Source organism: Phyllostomus discolor, chromosome 8 (assembly GCF_004126475.2).
Source record: "Phyllostomus discolor isolate MPI-MPIP mPhyDis1 chromosome 8, mPhyDis1.pri.v3, whole genome shotgun sequence".
NCBI lineage: Eukaryota > Metazoa > Chordata > Mammalia > Chiroptera > Phyllostomidae > Phyllostomus > Phyllostomus discolor.
The window spans coordinates 3,618,889-3,633,905 of NC_040910.2; positions in this window are offsets into that span (position 1 = coordinate 3,618,889).

Below are 15,017 nucleotides of genomic sequence, written 5' to 3' on the forward strand. Positions count from 1 at the left end.
CCACGGAGCTTCACACGCAGAGTGTCGGACGCGCTCCTTCCCTTCTCTTGAATGAGCCCATGGGAGCCGGCCTCCGCGCCCTGCAAGGGTTCCAGGGCGGGACCCACGGGTGAGACAGCGTTTGGGACTTCCGGAACCCTGTGCTCACGCTCCCCGGTCTTCCTCGGGGTTCTGTCCACGATGCCTCACCGGCCCCGGAGATGTCTCTGATAGTGGTCAGAAATCTCTCATTTTTATCAAAGCTGGACGATCGCCACATAACTGTGGTTTATTCAACTCATCAGGTTATACATTCTGCTCACATGGCAACTTGTAGGGTGCATTACTCAGCCCTCAAACTCCTTGCCCCGTTCAGTAAGTGTTTTTGGAACACCTACCCAGTGTTGGGTGCCACTGGGGACAGCACCTACTATGCATGAGCTTTAGTAGGGCTGTTCCTTGTTCTCTTTTCGACTCCTATACAATCGCTCTTTCTTCAAGCTCCTGTGCATTCTGACTAGATTATGCCTGTTTTATGTTACTTCAGGTGATTTATCTATAGTGTGTAACTTGTTTGCCTCAAACCTAGTGTTTAATACCCTCACAATGCCTAGCATCTTATTAGGCACAAAGGAAATATTTGACGAAACATATTAAAGAGAGAAAAGCTCTCAACTAAGTACCTTCCTTGCAAATAAGTTTGTACAAAAAGTTTAGACACGAAAAAGAAAATTTAAAAAATGCTACCTTACACATGTTTAGTTTTGAGCCAAAATTCTGTTCTACCCATATGGTGGTATGTGTTTAAACTCGAGCCCACGGAGACACTACGGCAGAGAAGGCCAGGCGCGGGGAACCGGGAGAGATCGCTCAGCCCCTTTAGTTTCCGCTGCTTCGTTAACGGCAATGGGCCGAGGGCTTTCCTTGGGGAGTTTTGTCACCCATTATAAGATAGCATCTATATTTTTACAGCACCAGACATTTGGATTAAAACGTGAGAAACTGCACAGGTCTCTTGCTTAAACAATGGGGTAATTGGTGGGCTCAGACCACAGACCGGGCCTGCCCTTCAGGTCCGGCTGCAGGTGAGAGCCGACCTGAACACGCCTTGGCCTGGGTAGGGAGTGTAGCGACTTCCCGTGTAAACACCCTCAGAACAGCCCCCGCCGAACTCTGTGAGAAGAGGTAAGGAGAGCTGTTTTTAGTTAGAAAAAAATAACTCGTGAGTATATAATCTAGTTTCTTCATAGATAGCCCGTCAGGCAATAAAAGAAAACTAAATTTCACTTGGGTCACTTTAATAAGACTTGTTAGCTATATCATTTGCTTCTAAACATGCTGTTCTTCTGGAAGTATGCTTTAACGTTTGTATGCAATGAATTTCATTGTGATAGTACCCTTGCCAGGTTTCTGAAAAGGAACGTATACATAAAACCCATTATTGCTGCCAAATTCATTCTGCAAGCAACGTGTCTGCTTGACTATATGGGGTTGGCCACAAAGACGGTCACGTTTTTTCCATACGATGGCTCTGGTAGTGCTACATTGTCTTTAACTGCATTTGAAAGAATTTTGCTAGACTGTATTGTGATAGCTGTCACATCAGTGTGCATTGAAACGCCGTATCAAAATTGGTGAAGTTTTGTGCAGCCCTTTTAGTATTGAAGATGCAAAAAACTACACATTTTTCATGCATTATGCGTTATTATTTCAAGGAACATAAAAATGCAACTGAAATGCAGAGAAAGATTTGTGTGGTGTATGGGGAAGGTGCTGTCACCAAACCTGTCAAGAGTGGTTTGCAGAATTTCTTGGTACTACTGACATTGTTGCCAAATAGTTCTTTTTCTGTGGGGGCTGTGTTATGCATTGGAAGATGTTTAGCAGCACCCCCGGCCTCTGTGCATCAATAGCCAAATCAGTAGTTATTGGTGAAAATAAGTAATCTATCTTTTATTTTATGGGAAAAAATCACACAGACTTTTTGGCCAACCCAATGACAAACACAGCCCACTTTTAAAAGGCTGCACCTTATACCGGCGGACAGCTTACTTGCTATGGACTGGTATTTTGACTATTCAGACAATTTCAGGGCCTCCAATGAAAGATCTGCCCTCCCCCCCCAAACTGTGCACTGGCCAGGATACGACAAGATTTCCCCTGATAATGGGCGGGGTGTTATGTGAGCTAATTCTTCTCTCTAACCAAATCCTTTCTACACGGTCCATTAAAGGGACTCTGAGTGATGGATTCTTCTTTGTTTCTTCCCAGGTAGATCTTTTGGTGGAGAAACTACGAGGTCAGTGTAACTGTCAAAAATGTAGCAGAAAGAAAAGAAAGTACAACGAAAGAGAAGGTCCCGTTTAAGTTTCGAGTATGAGCACAGTCTGGATAACGGAGAGCGGGCAGGGAGATGGTCTGCAGCCAAGCCTTGCCGCGGAGCGGAGCGAGGCGGAGCGGGTCACACGCGCACGATGCACGGAGCGGAGCGCAGACTCACACTGTCCGGGGCCGCCGCGTGGAGCCGTGGCTTTCCAGGATTTCCAAAGGACGGAAATGCGCAGTGTTCCGAATGGCTGTGTTTACACTGACTTCTCCCTTTCCTTTTCTTTCTGGAGGGAAGTCAGTCAACCCTGTCCTCATCCTTTGCTTCGGTTCCTGGCCAGAGTATGAGTCAAAACAGAAATATGTACTTAAGTAATTATCTGTGATCTCAGAATGTATTTATTTTAAGATGCAAAGAAGAAAACATGGAAAATTAGAACAAAAATCGTTGAAAGTGGAAAACAGAAACACTTTATGGGGAATAATACATATCTTTTTTTCTTCACTGGAGATGCTTTAAACTACAACACCTATTAATTGTTAATAATCATGCTTCACTGTGTACATACTATTTTCATAACATTAATAGAAGAATGGTTATACATCAAGCACTATCCAGACCGAGTTTGTGTTGTCTTCATGCTGAGTTTAAACAAAATAGGACTTTCTACCTAACTTTAAGTCTTTTCTTTTTTCTTTTTTAAGAATTTTATTTATTTATTTTCAGAGAGGGAAGGGAGGGAGAAAGAGAGAGAGAGAGAGAGAAACGTCAATGTGTGGTTGCTGGGGGCCATGGCCTGCAACCCAGGCATGTAGCCTGACTGGGAATCGAACCTGCGACACTTTGGTTCGCAGCCCTCACTCAATCCAGCCAGGGGAGCTACACCAGCCAGGGGAAATTGTTTTTTACGTTAACATAGGTAGTGCCAATAATCTATATATACATGAATGCGCGCAAGCTGTATCATGGTTAAAACGTGTAGAGTGGAGATTTGGCATGAGAAAAAAGTGATACACTAACCTTCAGGGAGAATTAAGATGCAGACAGTTGTGAAATCTTACAAGAAAGGTTAGAACAAAATCACGTTGTATTGACTTTGTAGGTTAGGCAAAAATAAATGACGTGAGTGAAGATGCCCCCGTAGACCCCCTTGATTCCAGTAAGCCCATGCTAAAACGTTGTAGGCAGTACGGCGACCCCAGTTTTTTGGAGTAGTGACACGTTGGTGGGACTGTGGAGAAAAACAATGAACACTTAAGGCAGTGTGAGAGCACTCAACTATCAGAATCCGAGCAAACGAGTTTCTGCAGGCCGGCCAGTGTGAAGGGTCAGGCTTCAGAGAAAAGCAGATCTGTTTTTCCAGCACAGAAACCAGGACCAAAATAGCAGCAGCAGCGGGCACATCCTGTACGATCCGGCGCACAGGCAACGCTGACAGTGAGCGGCTGACAGCACGCATCCTGTTGAGTCTCCGTCCACAGGCAGCTCATATCTGGGAGAATGACGAGGGGAAGAAATAAGTGATAAACTAAATACCTAAGGCACAAACATATCATTTAAAATGTCCCTGCTCTTTGATTTATCAGAGAGGGCATTAAGGAGCGGAGGGAAAGGCTGAGCTCCGGTTGTTTACAGTGGATTTAAAGCCGCCCATTGAAAGGGAACGAAAGGGTATTCTTGGAATACTCTGTCAGAAAAGTTTTCGATGGGAATTCCAGAGTGGTCATGATGTTGAACAGATGTATTATTTTTCAGACTTAGAGGAAGAAGGAAAAACACTGTACGTATATACAGCATACTTGGCCTTAATATTTATTGTCTTCCTAATGAAAATAAAGATAAAGCACTATGGTAACCCTGTGTAAGATAACAGAGTGGTCGGCAGTTTCTTGAACTTTGAATTTTGAGGTCTGATGGGATGATTTAATTCAGGGATTTTTAAAAGCCATTTTCAGAACGACTTGGGGAATGACTATTTTTAATAAACTTCTCATGAGCCGGGCGGAAAGCAAATCTTTGTTATGTCTATTTAATCTCCCTTTGAAATCCGTTTCCTGTGGGGATGGACATTCTGTAGGACCCCTGGTTCCGACAGGATCTCGGAGTTGGCTAATCTCTACAGCAACGGATAGCATTGCCCTTTCAAACGGACAGGCGTGGGGGAGTGCAGACACCTCTTCAAGGTCCGGATTTAAATTCTTTCAGATAGATAAACAGAGACAGACTTGGGATTTCCAGATCATACCCTGATTCTACTTTTGATTTTTGTTCTTGAAACACCCACCCTACGGTTGTTCATAGAGGCCACGCCACTCTACAACAAATGTGTGTGAGTTTGATTCCCCCCAAGCTCTTCCATTTAAGGGAGGGTCACATTGCCCGTTCTTTGCTCTGAGACTTGTTAAGTATACGAAGTCAGGTCACAGCAGCTGTGATTTGTGAGGAGGCGAATTCCTTCTCCCCGGTATCGCCAACCGCGGAAGGATTTGATGAGGTCCAGTCCGTTACTTTAAGGACGGTGGAGCAGGGGAGTGCTCCTGCGGTCAGGGAGGGCCGCCCGGAGGAGGGAGCCTCTCCCCGCAGGCTTTTGCAATGTACTCCTTCCCAAACGTCTTCTTGTCGTCCACGGGGTTCCTCTTGCCTTTATTCTGTTGACAACTCTTAAAGTCACTGCCCAAACCCAGCCAATTTCACCAGGGATGGTTCTCTTTCTGGTCCATTTTCCTTCTCCCCCTCCATGAGGTCTACTGTCCACACTAAACCGCCATTCAACACCATGTCCAGCACCCCGGGGGGAGGGCACCCACCTTCACCTTACTGTCCCCAGTGCTTGCCTGTTGAGTTTCTGTTTGCTGTCCTGCCCCTGAGAAAATGTCCTGGGGGAATTTTGGGGTTGTGTGTGTGTTCATTTATTTGCTTTAACAACCTGGACACATACGAGATCTATGCAGTTGGTAACCAGTGCTTAACTTGCCAAATAAAATAAGAACAATAGAATGAAGGCAATTTTCTTGAAATAATAAGCCAAGTGTTAGACTTTTTAAAAATGCAGTTTGGCCAGTGAGGTGACGTAAGCCATCCTCTGCACCTCCGAGATCAGTCACACCACACAGCCCGACTGTTCACGGCACACGGCATTGCTGCCACAGGTGGTGCGGGAGAACATATTCTTCTTCTTTTTAAAGATTATTTATTTATTTATTTATTTATTTATTTATTTTTAGAGAGGAGGAAGGAAGGAAGAAAGAGAGGGAGAGGAACATCAGTGTGTGATTGCCTCTCGAGCGCTCCCCACTGGGACCCTGGCCTGCAACCCAGGCATGTGCCATGACTGGGAATCGAACCAGCGACCCTCTGGTTCGCAGGCCAGCACTCAGTCTGCCGAGTCACACCAGCCAGGGTGGGAGAACATATTATTCTTACACAAACCTTTTTGTGCTTCCAAACAAAGGTATGCCTTTGGTGAGACGGTACGTTAGCTTTTAACACGTGTCCGCGAAGCGTTCCAGGTGGGAGCGTAACCCTTTGCTCTGCAGAGGAAACACAAGGTGACCTTCCCGCTCTGCTTCTCCTTCTGTGGGTTTGGTCACGTAGGATCCACACGCTTCTAAAGGTTGCCAGCTACTGGCAGGTGACTGAGCCACGCCGCCACTCAGAAGCAGGAGTTGATGAAGAACCCCCCCGCCCCCCGATCACCTCCTGTGCACTCTGGGTAAACAGGCCACAGAGGTGGTGGTGTTGAGCCGCACTTTGGAGAACTCATCCCTTGTTATGATGGTAAAAGTAGTTACCAACAATACAGGGAGAATGAGTTATAAGCCCGGAAAGACAATGGTTAAGAAAACAAAGCAAATTGTTCTGATATAGTTCATTCCATTCCCACTACTGGGTAGGAAAAAAAAAGGAAATTGAAGTTTTACTGGCTGGTTATTCAACTCTTTGTTTTGCTTCACTGATATCTGTGAAGACACTTCCAAGGGTGCTGTGGACGGACCGGAGTTTGCCAGCGTGGGGCGCTGGGACCCGCCTTGCTTCCACTCATCCACCACCTACATTCTCCATGTGAACCTGGAAAGAACCCCTCCACGTGGCACAGCTGGGTGAGCAGGCTTTGTTTAGGCTCCATAAACACACACACACACACACACACACACACCGCAATCAAAGTTCCTGTTTGTGGAAATCTTTGTGCAGATGCTGAGCAGAGGTCTTTACCTTGGGTCTGCCTAGATGCTCTGCTCCTTTTACATTCTCATAGCGACCAGTTAGTCCTTCCGTGTGAGGAGTCCCCTGCTGACTCATGTGGAGCTGGTTACATGCTTATATGAAATACTTACACCAATGGATGCCGTAAGAATTTCTCCATTCACCAGCGGTTGCTCAGAGTTCAGTCTTTAAGAAACGGAGGTGGCGCTGACTGCGCTTTCATCCGAGTTTCTGTTTCTCCTGTGCCCACTGGGCGCAGCCTGCGGGTCGAGCCGGACCAGCCTCTCAGAGTGTGCGCCCCACAGCGCTGCTCAGTCCCACTGTGGGGGGGGGGTCCATCCTTTCTCCACGACAGGAGCCAGGGAGAGGGGAGAAAAAACTCCTTCGCTCGTGCATTCAAAAAAGTTTCAAAATGTGATGACTCACTGAACCGTGCCATCCAATTTCGCCCGCACGCTGTGTGGTCTGAAGTGTTGTTATCTGTCGTTGCATCATCGTGACGCAGGCCCACAGTATCCGTCTGCAGCGGGACTGAGTGCAGGCCTGGGCAGCTACAACCCGTGACATCACTCAGGGACAAAGTAACTTTTGTGAACGTATTTGCACATTTCAGGTTTTCCTTGTCAGATTGGGACAAAAGCATGATTGAATTGAATATGTAATGATGGCAAGACTACAGCGTTTCTTCTTAATTGTGTAAATAACTGAAGACTCTAGCCTTTGCCCTAATAGAGGTGCACTGGCTTCTACTTATTAATTCACTAAAAGAAAGTTCGAGTGCGCTTTATAAAATGTCATGCTGGGTTCTGGGGATACAAACAGGCAGAACCCGACCTTTCCCTTCAGAGACCTAGTAAGTAGTATGGTGGAGAAAAAGATGTAGAAACCAGTAGTTATTATTTATAAATATTATACTGGAACAGGTATTTTTATCCAGGAAAGTCCAACAGAAACATATGGGGGCTTCTTTCATCATTATTGTTTTGCTCTTTTTTTTTTTTTTTCCAAAAACATACGTGCTTGCCATGCGGCCCTTCCACTGTGTGAGCGTTAGAAAGCTGTACTTGGGCCCTGAGGTGCACGAGTGTTCGAGTCCTACGAAGAGGACGCTGGCTCTCAGGAGCAGCGTGATTAACTCCGGGTGGGAGGCAGCACGCGGCGGGGGCGGCTGTGGGTCGGCCTGGGGCGTGCGGACCACGTGGGAGCCCACTGGGCAGCGAGACGCGAGGAAGAGAGCTATTGGAGTCGGAGAGGCAGCAGACGCCGTGGCGAATGGGCATGCGCAGGAACAGAGGAAAGACACAAGGTCTAAGGACAGTGCTGCATGGCAATGACCTCTGGAAACCGTGGCGAGAAAGGCCCTAGACCTCTGCTGGCCAATCTGCATCGTGTCCTTCTTAGAAGTAAACACATCACCCAGAACCGGACTCCAAGTCCATGCCGTGGGCAGCGTGGGAACTGGGTCTACCTTTCAAAAACCTTGTAGAACATCGTCCTCCAGGAGGTAACATTCTCTTGAGACACGTCAGAGACAAAACTCTGCCTTTTCTCATCACTGCTCTTCCTAGTTCGGAGGACACTGGAACACGGAGCAGACACGGGCCCGGGAGGCCAGCGCGTCTGCACGAGACAGCAGCTGTGTTTCTGCACCGCACACCGTGCTGAGCGTTTCTAAAGCTCTGCTTTATGAACCCTCGAAACTTCAGGGTTTACTTACCTCGTTCTACTGGTGAGACAAGCTAAGGCTTTGATACGTTAGAACAGCGTGGCTTCTAAGGAGCCTGCTCTGCAGTCTTCTTTATGGTTTAGAAACACGTTTCTCATAGACTCAGTTTATAGCGGGGAGCGGAAAACACTCATAAACGCACGGAACCAAGCGCAGGGCACTGCACGCACGACAGAGGAGGGACTACCAAGCAACAGTGTCCTCACCTGGAACCACACCTCCACGTGACCTTGAGGAGGTGAAGGGGAGTTTATCCATGATCTCAGGTCTGCTCTTTTTGGGTCTTTACAGCTTACATCGGTCTCCCGGAGACTCTGGAGATGCATACCCCTAACCACCTCTAGATATTGTATTTTGGAGAAGTATTTTCAGGCAGAGAGACCTGTGCAAAGGCCAGAAGCAACAGCGAATTCAGAGGATCTTCCAACATTTCATTTTGAGTTAAACTGGAGAGTGGGTGGCAACACACGAGAATGGCCGGTGCTCACAGAGGTCTTTGTACAACACACCAGGGACTGTGGGTTTTAAGAGCAATATAGCACAACTGAAAATTTCTGATTGTGAGAATAACTGTGATGAGAAAGATCGCTCTGGTCACTGACCAGAAAACAGGCGGTTGGAGGAAAGGCAGGGCCAAGTGAGCAGTTGGGAGACGGGGAGAGACGCAGGTGAGAACCTGTGAGCGTCTGAAATGAGGTGATGTAAATGGAGGGGAATGTTCAATAAGTGTTTACTCACATACACTCTTCCAGTGGGAAAGTATGAGTGCCGTGTCAGATGGTATGGAATGAACTTCTTTCGCATTAAAATAAATTTAGTAGAGTGCCTATATTATATAGTGCCTATATTATTTAGAGTGCCTGAAAATTATATTTGGGGAAGATGGCCAGGAAAATGTTTTAAGTAGCTATACATAACTGAAATTTATGAGTTATAAAACGTGTCAAATTCATTAATTCTGAATGCTTTACTTGATCCCTATACAATTGATTGATAAATTAAGAAATTTGGAAAATAGGTACAGTTTTAAAAGCAAAACCCCAAAATGATTGTTTTCTACTGATTAAAATAATTGAAGTTGAGTTTAAATCTTTGATCTTGTTTTTAAAATAAGTTTAATTATCTTTTTTAAAATAATTTTTTATTGTTTTTCAAGTATGGTTGTCTCCATTTCTCTCCCCATGCCCCCCCCCCCAGGTCCCACCCATCCCCATCTCCCCCCTTGAACCTACCCCCTTTGGCTTTGTCCATGGGTTTTTCATACTCGTTCCTTGATGGTTCTCGACCTGTTTTCCCCCAGTATCTCTCCCTCCCCCCTGGTCACTGTCAGTTTGTTCTTTATTTCAGTGTCTCTGGTTGCATTTTGCTTGCTTGCTTGTTTGTTTGTTTTGTTGATTAGATTCCACTTACCTTAATGACAATTAAACTAATTTTTCCCCAATAAACACATTTTCATTTATTTAACAGTATACTGAAAAATTACCAGTCAACTTCGCTTTATTATTTTAACTTGGTGCGCACACCCTCATGTGTTCTGCTGGGAAAAAGAGTATGGTGCAGAAAGGGCTCATGGGGCCATCGTTTACATGATTTTTATTTTTACTAGAAAAAATTTTTTTTTGGTTTCTGTAGGGTTGCCTGGCAGAAAAAGAATTTGTCATATGATGTTATTCTCATTTTCTAGATTACGATATTCTGAAGGTAACAATTATTTATACTAAGTCACAGCCATCGAAATTCTCTTACTGTTTTCTGGAGCACTCTGTGGCATAAAGTGGGACGACGTTTGCTCGGAACACAGTAGTGGAAACCAGTCCTTGGTGACGTGATTTACGCAACCGTCGGCGTGATGGTTCAACCACTCAGAGCACAACCGCGTGCAGTGCTCTAGTTTCCTGTGCTTGCTGCCACACGTCAAAACAGGCTGAGCGGCTTAAACCCAAGTGGAAAAAATACTGCCTCCTCTCCCAGGGCCGTGGCTCAGCGTCCCAGGTGGCTTGCACTGGGCTGAGGTCAAGGTGTCAACAGCGCCAGGCTCCCCCAGAGGCTCTGGAGGAAACACCGCTCGCCTGCCTCTTCCAGCTCCTCCGTGACTCCGCAGCTCCAGGACCAGAGCCTCTTTCTCCACCTCAAGGCCACTGGCAAGGGCTCTCCTCTCTCTGACCCTGCTGACCTTGGCTTTCGTCACAGAGCCCTCCCCCTCTCCGTCTGTGGTCAGAGTGCCCTCCAGCTCGCTTTCATAAGGGTGCTCACGTGGCTTCTCTTCTGGATAACTCAGGAAATCTCCCCATTCCAAGGTCCTCCACTTAATCAAGTTCCTAAAGCCTCATTAGCCGCATAAGCCAACATTAGCTGATCGCAGAGATTAAGCCTGGCGGACGAGGTATTACCACAGCGTCAGCATTCACTCTTCCCCCACTTTCCCCGTGGCAGAGGCAGAGTAAGAGAGGAGCTTTATTTCATTTTGTGTTTTTTTTTCTTTTTTCTGTGAGTGCACTGCCTACATCCATCGCGTGCTATGCAGTTTTGGAGCTGTGACTCTGGAGAGAAGCAGCAGGCAGTGGAGTAGGAAAACGGTTCTCCAGCGAGATCCCTTTCTGCATCAGTGATCCCGCTTCTGCGCCTTCCCACTGGAGGCATGCACAGTTACGGCGGGTTTGTCTCTCTCAGCTGAGCGGAAGGGGCCCCAAGACGGTGGCCCTGTAACTGGTATGCGTCCCTCAGACACTCTCACCTGTCTCTCCCCAAGAAGACCTGCCCCCTTCTCTGTTTGGCTGTAACTGAGGAAACGGCCCTGCAAGGCACACAGAATCAATATCTACGGTGGAGACGCCTGGAAAGAGGATGCTCTGACTAGCCTTTCCCATGAGCCAATGTCTCTGATCTTTGAAAAAAAGATCAGGCACTTTGCTCAGGAGGCAGCGCTCTAACCCCGGTAGCCCAAACCACAAATTCCAACTACTTAATGCCATTCCGCCCAGAGGTCCTCCCAAGCGTTCCAGAGCTCGCGGTGGTTTTCCTTTCCTACCCCAAGCTGCTCGGTTGTTGCGCCGTTGTTGTTATTTAACATTCCCGAGAGCAGGCAGATGCCCTGTTTGAAACAGGCGTATATATTCCGTACTGAATGAACTAATCATCTGAAATCTGGTGGCCATATTTCATGCCCGCAGTTGCATAGAAGAAAGCCATGAAAGGAAACGTAGTAAAAGGAAACAGTGAGAGAAAGTACAAGACAAGGCGTCTGTCCTGGTTAAAACCCAAACCAGCTGATGCGGGGAACGCGCCACTTTGCGACTTCGGGTCTGGCTCCTGTTCTCGTCCGGGCCAAAAGGACGGGACACTTGTGCTGCTGTTGTACATGGCCGGGGTCGTTGCTTTTCTAATAACACGACTCGGGTTTGTCTGGAGGGAGGAGCACAGGAGGATGGGAACCTTTCCCCCGGCGACAGCACTCACGGGACATGACCGTGGCACACGACACACGCAGGAGGTTTGGACAGGAGAGAGAGGCAGTGCAGCAACGACAGATGATGCTACGAGCCTCCAGCCCTCTCTCCCGTGTCGGTGGCAGGGCCGTCCTGGGACACAAATTCCTCTCACTGACCTTTGATGCTGCACCCTCTGCCTTTGGCAGTTCAGTCCACCCACTGGCTCTCTGTAGTCTGACTCCACCCTCCTCCTGTCTGCCTGCCTTTCACTCCGGGTATATACACACGCCCAGTCTATGCCATGTAGGATGCTGGTGATGTTTTTGAAATAGAAGAATGTTCTTTCCTCCTTGGTGTTTCCTGAGTAGGCCTTGACCTCGGTTCTGCCGGACTCACCGCTGGCCCCCGGGGCAGGGGGGGGACGGAGCTGTGGGAACTGGACCGTGCTGGGCCACACGCCGTCCCCCGGGCACAGCTGGGGCACTGGGACCAGGGGCTGGGGTCGACAGAGAGGCCACAGTGTTGAAGGCCAGGCTGTGCGGGGAGAAAACTTTTTTTTTCTAAAACCCTCTAGATTCCACTAATGGTCTAAGGTACTAAGCATTTGGCTTGTCACTCTAGTTCATAGATATTTTATATTTACCAAGGGTAAAGAATATGTCATGAATATGTCAGAATATGTCATGAAGCAAGACTGCCATGAAGATATATAGGTGTATATCTTTATATATTATAAATATCTACGTATCTTTCTCTCCCCCTTTTCTCTCTCTCTAGGAATACATGGATTGATACGTAGATCTATTTACATAGAGTGCCTGAGTGAATGACTAGCTACGCACACACCTTGAGAAAATCTCCAACATCATTTATAAACGCTGCTCTAACGCCTGCCCTTGTCATTACCAGATCTACTGCAAACACGGCTTCCTTCTGCTCTTCACACCTCATCCCCCGCCTTCCACCTTTCAACCCGCCGGACTAAAGCTTCCTCCCCGGCTGCTCCCTGAGGCTGCATGTGGAGGGCACCCACAGCATCACCAACCATCTCTTCTGCTTGCTGCTCCTTCTCTGTCTCTCCGTAGCATTCGGCATGTGATTCCTTCCCTCCATCTTCATTCTTTCACACCATTTGGTTTCTGGGATTCTTTCGTGGCTGGGTTTGTATCCTGGAGCTCTGGCCAACGGTTCTCAGGCTTTATTTCCTCGAACACCACTTTAATACCACTATACAATCTCAGGCGTATCTCACTTTACCCGGATGCACTTACAGATATTATAGATATCGAAACATTGATGAATATCCAATATATACATTAGCAAGTATATTTTTCTTAAGATCTATAGCTACAGATCACATTATGGACTGAAAATCTTCCCTAGTATGTTTCAAAGACATCTCAAGCTCAAACTTCACTTTCCCCAATTAAACCCATCTTTCTTTCCTCCCCAAACTCCTCCTCCATTCCCACGATCAGACAACGAAACAGCCATCGACTTAATCAGAAACGAGTCACCTATCCCCTGTTTTTCATCCTCATGTTCCAGCTCCCATCAGCCATTACGTACTGGATACACTCCCTCCCCAATAGCTCGCACCCATCTCCCCTTACCGTCTCGCCTAGCCATTCTCACCCTTGGCCTTGCTTCGTGTGATAGCCTCCTACATCCATCTGCATGGGACTTCCTCTTTACATGTTTTCATCTCTGCAGAAGAAGTTTTCAAAGGCATAGGGCAATTGTTTGACTTCTCATTTAACGTCTTTCAGTTGCTCCCCATTACTCTGGACCCCGTCTGAGCTTCCCAGCCTGTATGCATTTGATCTGGCCCGCGCTTATCTGGACACGTTAGCCTCAGACAACTCTCTGTGTACACAGTGCATTCCATCTGGCTGATTTGTTTGCCGCCTTTCTCATGCACCTGTTTGCATTCGCTGTTAAATGCATCTGACGCAGTTGGCTGACTCCCACTCGTCCATCACAGCTCATCTCAGACTTGACACTCCGCGTGTGTTTCTGGGTGCTCCGCTGAACGATGACAGTGCCAACCCTGTGATAGTCCCTCCGTCACTAGACCGAACTTTCAAAAGGCATTTGGTGTGTCTTTTACTTGAGAGTATTTTGCAAATGAAATGGTATCAAAATTAGACATATTTCTTCGAAAGTTGAGTCCACTAAGGAAGGAAAGGTGAAGTGATTTGTCCAATGTTGAATTGCTAGTAATCGACAAAGGTGGAACTTGTCATCATTCTGTAATTTACATTCTGAGAGCTTAACAAAAAGCCTGAAATATAGAGGAGATCCAATATATATTTGTCGAATAAGTGAATAAAAAAGGAAAGGGAAAAATAATTTCCTATAACAGATGTTCAAAAGAAGTGAATTTCAAAATAGCACAGAGGGAGACACTAAAATACATCAGTTTTGTATTAAAAGCATTCTTATTAAGTGGTAATATTCGAAGCAAATATTTTGTGTCGTTTTCTGTTTTATAGGGAGCCAAGTTATATCTGTACCTTTTATTCTCTGCACAGTTATATTCTGTAGAAATTTCATTTCATGTGAAAAAGAACATAAGCATCTCTCACATTTATAGTAATGTTCCGAATGCCTGAAATAGTTTCTAATAGGGTGTCCTTCCAAATCAGTAAAACAATGGGAGTTTCTCCACGTGGGAAGCGGGCTTCAGAGACCGCCTGTGTGACCTCCATTCTCCGTGGCTAAGCCCTAGCCGGGGTCCAAACTTTCCGTGTCTCTGGGTCACCCTGGAAGAAGAAGAGTTGTCTGGGGCCACATGTTAAATACATCGCAACCCACGATCACAAAAAAATCTCATAATGTGTTAAGTGAACTTATGATTTTGGGTTGGGCCGCATTCATAGCCGTTCTGGACCACATGTGGCCCACGGGTGGGACGCCCCGCCCACGGAATCCTCTCCCTGTGCGCGGGCGCAAGGCTGACAGGGTAAGGGCACGGTTAAGGGTAGCCACTCCGTGATGGCAGTATGTTTTATAAGACCTCCACTAGTAGGCTAAAGGGAGAGTCTGCCCGACTCGCTTTGAAGAAATAAGATGCTGAGTTGTGAGAGAGTCACCCGGCCGGGAACCACGGTGGCTTCCAGGAGCTGAGAGCAGCCCCAGCCAGCGAGGAAACGGCGGACTTGACTTCCACGACCACGCGGCCTTGACTTCTGCCCGGCACCGTCGTCCTCGCGGGGGACGGGCCCCGAGCCCAGCCTGCACCTTGTTGGCTCCCATTTGGGAGAAGACCCAGGTGGGGTGTGCCTGAACCTCGAGATAACCAACGGGCTTTTTTAAGCTACTAAATTTGTGGTGCTTTGTTACGTATCGG